We start from the raw sequence: 9,321 nt of genomic DNA, 5'->3' as shown, positions 1-9,321 counted from the left end.
TGCCTAGTTCTATTGGAACTTGTTGTGCCATGCTTGGTCGATATCCCTGGGAGCCTGCTCTTTTCTGAAAGGAAACAGAGGAGGAGTGGATCTGGGGGAGAGGGGAAGATGGGGGAAGGGACTGGGAGGAGAGGAGGAGGGAAAACTGTAGTCAGAATGTAATATATGAAAGAAGAATAAATAAGTAAGTTTAGAGAGAGGTTGCTGGCAGTGGTTGCCCACACCTATAATCCAGCACTCAGGACACAGAGGCAGGTGGATCACTGTGTTCAAGGTCAGCCTGGTCTACAGAGTGAGTTCCAGGATAGCTAGGGCTACACAGACAAAATCTGTCTCAAATAAATAAATAAATAAATAAATAAATAAATAGGGAGCTGGAGAGATGGCTCAGTGGTTAAGAGCATTGCCTGCTCTTCCAAAGGTCCTGAGTTCAATTCCCAGCAACCATATGATGGCTCACAACCACCATAATGAGATCTGGTGCACTCTCTGGCCTGCAGGCACACATGTAGGCAGATATTGTATGCATAATAAATGAATAAATATTTAAAAAATAAATAAATAAATAAAAAGGATGCCAGACAGAAATTTACCTGATAAACCACAGCCATGTGGCAAATACACAGATTAATGGAAATGGGCTAGTTCAGGATATGAGTTAGCCAGAAATACGCTTAAGCTATTGGCCAAACAGTATTGCAAATAATATGGTTTCTGTGTGATTATTACAGGACGTGTGTGTGTGTGTGTGTGTGTGTGTGTGTGTGTGTGTATGTGTGTGTAAACCTCATACAACACATTGGCATGCAAATGTGGTAGACTAAATCCACATAAAACCTGAGAAGCTTTAAAAAGGAATTTTAGACACACACACACACAAAGTTAAGCATTTTCTCGTGTGGGCGACATAATTTTTTAGGAGGTTTCCTGACTCAGTGGTCACAGCAAAAACAACACTTTTTCAAAACGGCAGCTTCCTGGTTCGCCAGCACCAGGCAGTGACACTTTTAGGAGGTTCAGCTATGGAGCACTTGAATGGGGTTTCTGTGCCCACTCAGGGTTGGGAGGACAGTGGCTGAGACCATGCCTGTGGCGCAGCGCTCCCCACCCGGGCAGGCGGTGGAATCTGGTCTGCTAGGTGTAAACAGGCAGGAGAGCACGGCGAATTCCCACCTACACAGAGATATTTCCAGGCCATGCAATGAGCTGCATGGCAGATCTGGCTTTTACTCAGATATAAAGGGTTTATATGCTGCACGGTGCTCGACAGAGTTGAGGTGGTGAGGATGGTTCCCACTGGGCAGTCTCAGGAGCGGTAAGCATGCTTCTTCCATGTTGGGCTGGGCAGAGCCAGCAGGCAGGGCCTTGTTGGTCCTAGTCATACCTGCTTAGCAAAATAAATAAATAAAAATTAAAAATGAGAAGTAAAAAAAAAAGAAAGAAAAAGGAAAAAGATGCTACTGGCCAGAAAATAATTACAGATACACAATAAAGACAGATCCAGATAAAAAAGACCTCTAAATGGGTCACAGTGTTGGATAAATGTAAGAAGGCTTGGGAGAAAGAAGAAAAAGAGTATAGAGAGTTGGAAAAGAAGTAAATTATTAAAAATAAAACAAAGTCTTTAAAGAGATAGACTACAGACAGTCATAAGATTAAAAAGAATAAAGAAAAATAAGCTATGTAAAGATGGAAAATACACAGAGAGTCTGGATTATGTATATTATTGTGTTTTCATTGAACTTTTTGACTGTGAAGGAGCTAAGTAGAGAGACATTTCATTGTATGGGCTGCTAAGCTAAACAAACCTATACATTTTAAAGATATCTTGATTCCAAAATTTGGGTCTAAGGATTTGTTGTTTTGGGAAAAAAAGGCTCTTTTGTTTCCACAGAAGATGAGAACCTGTGGAATTCTTCCAGACTAATATGGTTTGATGAACCAGGACTCCCCCCAAAAAGGTTACCATGAACACCCCCAAAAATTACCTTGCCCAACAAAAAGCAGGAAGCAGTTTGGAGAGAACTACACCCATATTCCCAAATATTGTTTATAAATGTTTGTTTACATTTAAAGTGGGATATGCTATAAAGATTTGCATTGGTATGGATCTTGGTTTATTGATACAATTTTAAGGTTAATTTTGTTATATGTGTATTTCTGTTCTTGATTAAGGTACTGTGTTTGTGCAATTCATTTAAAAATGTAATGTATAATTAAGAAATACAGTTTAATAGATAGTCATCTATAATAGTCAAGTGTCTACTCTTGTTAGTTAGATTTTCTAGATGTACAGAGGTATATTTCAGATGGATAGCTATTCTTCAAACCTCTCAAAGGCTGCAGAATATGGCATTTAAAATGTTTTAAGAAGTTAGGACTTTTCATGACAGTGAGACACATCTGCTCCTGGCAGCACCAATCTACTTCAAGAGGATGATAGGCATCGAAAAGGCTCCTTATAGAGTTTGTTAGCCATTTGGGCAAGAAACTGCTCATGCCTGGACTGCTTGATGCTGTGCTGTATGAACTGGACATTTAGAAGCCACAGAAAAATGACTGCTGAACTTGCCTAAAGGTGAGACAGTCCTTCGTGGTTCCTGCTTCATGAAAGAGACTGCCAGACATCCTGCAGGACACGGAAGAAAGTGACTGACAAGCTGCCAATATAGGCAGAACTGTCTTGAAAATTTCCTGTTTCATGGAAAAATCTGCTGGATACTATGGGTCTGTAGGCTAAAGGTGGATGCTCCAACGGTACAGAAGAACTTTGGGTGACTGTCCAGACAACGAGATGTCTCTGTCAATTCTAGAGTTTTGGAAGTTGCTTACAATGCACTTCCTGTTTACTTAGGTAATATTACATTCTTCTGGAGTCTTTGATGGAGTTGAAGAATAGATAGCTGTTGTTATAGTATTCCTTAGTTATGCTAAATGATAAAGTAGATATAAATATTGTAACTGTAATTCTTTCTTGATAACTGTTAAATGTAATTTTATTATGTTAAAGTTAAAGCCTTCCTTCTATTTAAACAGAATGGGGAGGTGATGTGGGATTCCCCTTTGTATACTGTGAATACCATTGGTTAATAAAGGACTTTCTTGAGCCTGCGCAGGGCAGAATAGAGGTAGGCAGGGAAAACTAAACTGAAAGCTGGGAGAAAGAAGGCAGGATCTGGGAGACGCCATGTAGCCACTCCAGAGACAGACGCTGGATGGAATTTTACCCAGTAAGACATAGCCATCTGGCAATACATAGATTAATAGAGATGGATTGATTTAAGATATGAGTTATCCAGAAATAGCTTAAGCTACTGGCCAAACAGTATTGCAAATTTAAAAAAAGAGACAGAGATTATACAATTATACAGCTATTTCAATGGAAGCAAAAATAGAGTATAATAACATTTAACAACCATTTATGAGCAAATTATTTAAAGATTAGTGCACTGGGGGGCTGGAGAGGTGGCCCCTTGGCTTAGAGCACTCATTCTTGCAGGGGTCTTGGGTTTGGTTCCCAGCACCCACGTGGTGATGACAGCCATGTGTGGCTCCAGCTCAGGAGCTGTGATCTGGCACCCTCTGCTGGGGTATTTGTACACCCAGGGAAGGTGTACTCCTGTGATTGATGTAATAAAAAGTTGAATGACCAAGCTAGGCAGGAGGTATAGGCAGAAATTCAGGGCAGAGAGGAAGCAAGAGATGAATCTAGGCCTGCAAAAGGGGCCATGGAGACATGGAAAAGAAACGGGGGTACAAGATCGAAGAGAGGTAATGCCATGTGATAAAACATAGATTAATACAATGGGTTAAGGTAGGTTATAAGAGTTAGTTAGAACAAGCCTATGCTATAGGCCAAGCTTTCAAAATTACTAAGAAGTCTCTGTGTCATTATTTAGGAGCTGGCTGGTGGGACAGCACAAGACTGGTTACAGCACCAAGGATACAATTGGTACACAAACATTCATGCAGGCGAAACACCCATACACGAGATAAAAATCTAAAAATAATAATAAAAATAAAAATTGTTTTAATTAGTAGAACATATGCTTAGCATTGGTAAACTCTGGGGTTCAAGCTGAGGACCCCCTAAAATATGCATAGGTAATATGATAGCCTACAAGCCAAAAAGATGTCATATATACATTAAGACTAATAAAATAGTTAGGCGTGGCGGCATTCACCTTTAATCCCAGCACAAGAGAGGCAAAGGAAGGTGGATCTCTGTGAATTCAAGGCCAGCCTGGACTAGAACAGCCAGAGTTACCTAACAGAGAAACCATGTCTCAAAAAAAGACTGTGAAATATAGAATTCTATTCAGAAAACATAAAATACCAAGGAATAAAATTATTATGAGATATAAATACTTAAGCATGTGTTAAAGTAAGAGGAACCACAAATCTAGACCAGAAAACATCTTAAAACTATTATCAGAAATTAAAACATTTGCTAAACCATCTCTAGAAGAAGTGGACAGAAAGAAGGTTCAATGAGTATGAAAGCTCTAGTCAGCAAGGCTGAGAGTGTGAGTGGTCCCAGAATCCACCTGGGGAATGCGCTAGCCACCAAGGCTGACAGTGTGAGTGGTCCTAGAATCCACCTGGGGAAAGCAGAGAACTAACTCCCCACACACTGTCTTCTGTCCTACACACGTGCACACATGCATGATCAAGCAGCGTGGACATATGCACTCTTGTGCACACACTAGGTAGGAAGGTGGATGTTACTTTAGGAGGTGCTACAGAGAAATAGTTTTAAAATTATTCTTACTTATTATTTGATATATATATATATATATATATATATATATATATATATATAAAATCTTAATCACATCCACTCTCAACTTCTTCCTACTACTCCCTCCCTAAGCCAGCGCCTCACATGCCCCTCTTATCCTCATGTCCAGTTTATTTTTTTAAATAACCTATTGAGTCCAATTAGTGCTGCCTACATGTGCATGGGAGACCTACCTGTGGTTCCACTGCAGAAGGAAATGACTCCCCTCCCCGCTCCGAGCCTCTACCCCCTCCACGCTGGAATGCTGATGGCTTCATCTTGTGCAGATCTTCAGAGCTGCAGCGGCCAGCGCGGCCAGAACAGGTCTGCGGCATTTACCAGCACGCTACCGTCTTCTGGCGCATCCATCGTCCTTCTCCTCCGTGATCTTACCTACATAGTTACAGGCTGACACAGATGCTCCATTTAGAGCTGAGCATGCAGCAACCTCTTACTCTGAGAACTTTGGAAGTTATGAGTCTCTGTATTGACTACTGCCCACTGCAAAACTGATGCAGGAGGGTTATCTGTCTATTGTGTTATTTTCATTGGTCAATAAAGAGACTGCCTTGGCCCTTTGATAGGACAGAAAATTAGGTAGGCGGAGTAAACAGAACAGAATGTTGGAAAGAGGGCAATGAGGCAGACGCCATGGAGCCAGCCACCAGGTCAGACATGCTGAATCTTTTCCAGTAAGCCACCACCTCATGGTGCTACGCAGATTATTAGAAATGGGTTAATCAAGATGTGAGAGTTAGCCAGTAACTAACTCTCTAGAGATAATGGGCCAGGCAGTGTTTAAATGAATACAATTTGTGTGTTGTTATTTCTGGGGCTAAGCTAGCTGTGCAGGAACCGGGCGGGATGAAAAGCAGGCCTGCCCGCAGTTCCCTACTACATATGGTGCCCAACGTGGGGCTCGAACCCATGCCCCTGAGATTAAGAGTCTCATGCTCTACCGACAGACCACCGAAGAGGCAGCATGTAACATGCCCAGCTGAAAAAGGTACGGAGCCATTATGGCTAACATAGATAAAAATAACGGGTTAATATAAGTTATAAGAGTTAACAAGAAGCCTGACCTAATGGGCCAATCAGATTATAATCTTATGGAGTCTTGTGTGATTGATTTTCTTTGGAACTTGCCGGTTGTGGGGTACTGGGCAGGATAGAAACCCCAACAAGCAGGCCCCTCATGTTACAGCAAAACATTTTTTTTCTGACCAATGCTGAAAGCAGTATTAATCTATGAACATAAACAGCAATATTTAAAAGATATTTGACATGTCCATTTAGCAAAACAACAGCTTCCTTCCACCCCCAACCACACACCTCTCCAGCCCTATGACCTCTCCAGCCATGGGTTTTTAACCAGGTTTAAAGTGAACGAAATGAAATTTATGCCCTGGCAATGCTGAAGCATGCGTGGGCAGCCCGTATATGGGGTTCTGTTGAACTCTTCCATAATGGGTTTCATGGTCTAAGTTGATGAGGACAACTGACCAGGCCTCTTCCCCAGAGGGCACCAGATCTCACTACAGATATTTGTGAGCCATGCAGGCATTAATTCACTCCTGTGGGGCAGCCCTCAAATTCAATCAAAGAGCGGCTGGTTAACCCCAGACCAGCCACACCACTATTGTGTCAGTGGGCACATCTTGCCAGGCAGCTTGGTACTGACGCTATGACATTCACCACTGGACGAGTCCACCAATGAATCTTCTCCCCCAGGAGGGACTTGAATGGTACCTTTTTAAAAAATTTTATTTATTTATTTATTTATTTATTTATTTATTTATTTATTTATTTATTTTGTATGGTGCCTTTTGACTACAAAAGCTAGCCACTAAGAAAGAAATTTCCAGGCCAGTTCCAACTTGATTTCTCTATGTCCTGCAACGAAAGTGAGACACAACACTACAGGTCCCCCTGCCTCTACCTCCAGAGTTCTGAGGTCACAAGCATGCACCACCATACTGTTTGGGTAGTGCTGAGGATCAAAGCCAGGACTCTGGACCTGCCAGCCAAGGAGTCTATCACCTGAGCTACACCCTCAACTTGTACTCCACCCATTCTGAAGGGGTCAGAGTACTGAGTATTGAATCAAGTACTCATACATAATTGACTTTGCCACTCAGCTATACTCCCCCACCCCCTGCATCCCAATACAGGGTCTCACTATGCAGCCCTGGCTGGCCTGGAACTCACTATGTAGAGCAGGCCAGCCTCAAACTCCCAGAGATCTGCTTGCCTCTGCTTGCCAGGTGTGTGCCACCACACCTGGGTACCATATTTTAATTAAACTTTGTTCATTGTTATAACTATAGTCGTGTGAAACAAGATAGCAGCAGGGCTCCCTTACACATTTCCTCAGTAGCAACACCACAGAGTTCTAGTACAATACTACGGCCAGGACGCAGACATTGAAACAGCCAATATGAAGAAGAAGATTTTTCTTTTCGTCATTTCCTGCTCCATGCTGACTTCAAACTCACCATCCTCCTGCCTCAAGCTCCCAAGTGCTGGATAACAGTCATGTGCCACCATGTAGACATACTGAACATTTCCGTCACCACCGAGGTCCCCAGGTGCCAGGCTCCTGTTCTCCCCTCCACCACATCCTCTTAACTCCTGGCACCAACCAGTTAGCTTATCCCTGTGAGGCTGTCAATTCAGGAATGTTCTGTACATGGTCATGCACTGTGTAACCTTTGACAATTGACTTTTGTCACTGGGCGTGGTTTCCTGTAGACTCCCTCAGGTTGTCGTGCGTGCGCATCAAGAGTTCTGTTTACTGCTGAGTAGTAAATGTATGGTGATGTGGATTGCTACAGCTTGTTTAACCATTCATTAGCTTCAAGGGCATCTGTGTTTGTTTCCTTTCCAGTTTTTTTCCTACTCCAAATAAAACTCATAAGCATCTCTGCACAGAATTTTGTATGCGCTGGTCTCAGTTTTACACGTGGTCCCGAGGCTAAGATGGTATTTATGACTGCCTTTTTGTGTCTTTCTCCTTCACTTTGTTAATCACCCACATTTATAGTGTTTGTTACATGCTGGGCCCTGTCCTAAGGCCTTTACAGGCATCATTTCATTCTCACAATTACTATGTCAGGTTTGCGTTACTGTCTTCCCCACAGAGCAGATGTGGGAATCGCAATGAGAGGCACGCAGCCAGCACGCATGAGCGTTCGGCTTTGAGCCGGGGTTACCACCTCACCTCTGCTACACAGCCAGATCCAGTTGGCCCAGGCTCTTTCCTATGGAGGATCCTGGAGGATCTACACTTGTAGCTGTTTGTTTCTGCGGCTGTGGCTTCTGTTAACTTTAACTACTGGACACAGTGGTCCAAGGTGCCCTGAGCGTTGCCCTGCACAGTATCCGCCCTCCTCCCTGACCCCGTTATGTAATGGCAACACTATTTCCTCAAAGTCTTAAGTCCCTGAATTTAGCATCTGTTCCCCTTTCTACCTGGTAATCCAATGGCTTAAAGAGCTCACAAAGCCAGGCAGCTGTCCCACTGAGGCACTGATACGAAGCCAGTCTTTTTGGAGTGCTGGTCTAGTCTGCTTTCTATTGCTGTGATAAACACCATGGCCAGAAGCAACTTGGGAAGAATCAAGTCAGAACGTGGTCCATCACTGAGGGAAGCCAAGGTCAGAGCTCAAGCAGGGCCGGAGTGTGGAGAGAGGAACTCAAGCAGAGACCATGGGGGAATGCTGCTCTCCAGACTCACATTCGGCTAACCTATTCCTCCCAGGATCGCTTGCCCAAGGGCGGAACTGCCCGCAGTGATCTGGGCCTTTCCACATCAGTCATTGCGAAGAAAAGGCCCACAGGCCCATATGATGAAGGCATTTTCTCAGGTGAGGCTCCCTCTTCCCCGATGACTCTAGTTTGTGCTGACTTGACCAAGAAAACTGCCCATGGCAGTTACCAGCCTGTAAGCCAGTAGGCTCCTGAGTCACGGAGCACGAACCAGGCTGTCATAAATGTAGTAATAGGAGGCTCCACTCCAGCCTCCCCTCCTCCATCTGAGGGCCTGACCTCATCACCATCCTCATAGAAGGATCGTTGGTTCAGGCCCTGTGTTCTGTTGCAGGCACTCCTCGGAAGATTTGCCATAACCGGGGTTCTACAAGGCCAGCCTCTTCTGAGTCTTGAATCCACCCTATGGATCTTCACAGAATAGTTACGATGTACCCCAGAGCCGAAACGGCTGGGTTTGAAAAATGGGTATCACTATTCACTTAGCTACCATTGCCTTTGGACAATTTACGAAAGCCTGTCTGTGACTCAAGTCCGCATCTGAAATGCAGCATATAGCTCTGACTGTGAGCACAGAAGAATCCACATTGCAGAGTGCTCTGTGCGCTGGACTTCTGTCCTGGCTGGTTTGTTTGTCAACCTGACACAAGCTAGAGTTGTCTGGGAAGAGGAACCCCAAGGGAGAAAAAGCTTCTACCGGTGATCGGAGCAGCACTGTTGATGGATGATTGATGTGGGGGGCCCACTGAGGGCGGTGTCACCCCCTTCAGCCC

General features: G+C 43.8%; 1 long non-coding RNA gene across 1 annotated transcript; it reads right to left on the bottom strand.

Annotated features, from left to right (window-relative positions):
* Nucleotides 1-899: 899 nt before the first annotated feature.
* Nucleotides 900-7,448, bottom strand: LOC148119465 (uncharacterized). The gene is made up of 3 exons (XR_015735267.1): nt 7,276-7,448; nt 4,975-5,188; nt 900-1,384 (listed from the first exon to the last, which is right to left on the bottom strand). It is a non-coding gene; the product is annotated as an uncharacterized LOC148119465 (long non-coding RNA).
* Between the last annotated feature and the right edge of the window lie 1,873 nt (nt 7,449-9,321).

This window comes from Myodes glareolus, chromosome 17 (assembly GCF_982192425.1).
Source record: "Myodes glareolus chromosome 17, mMyoGla1.1, whole genome shotgun sequence".
In the NCBI taxonomy this organism is placed as follows: Eukaryota; Metazoa; Chordata; class Mammalia; order Rodentia; family Cricetidae; genus Myodes; species Myodes glareolus.
Note: the sequence above shows the minus strand (reverse complement) of the source record. Positions and strands in the feature narration are given on the sequence as shown.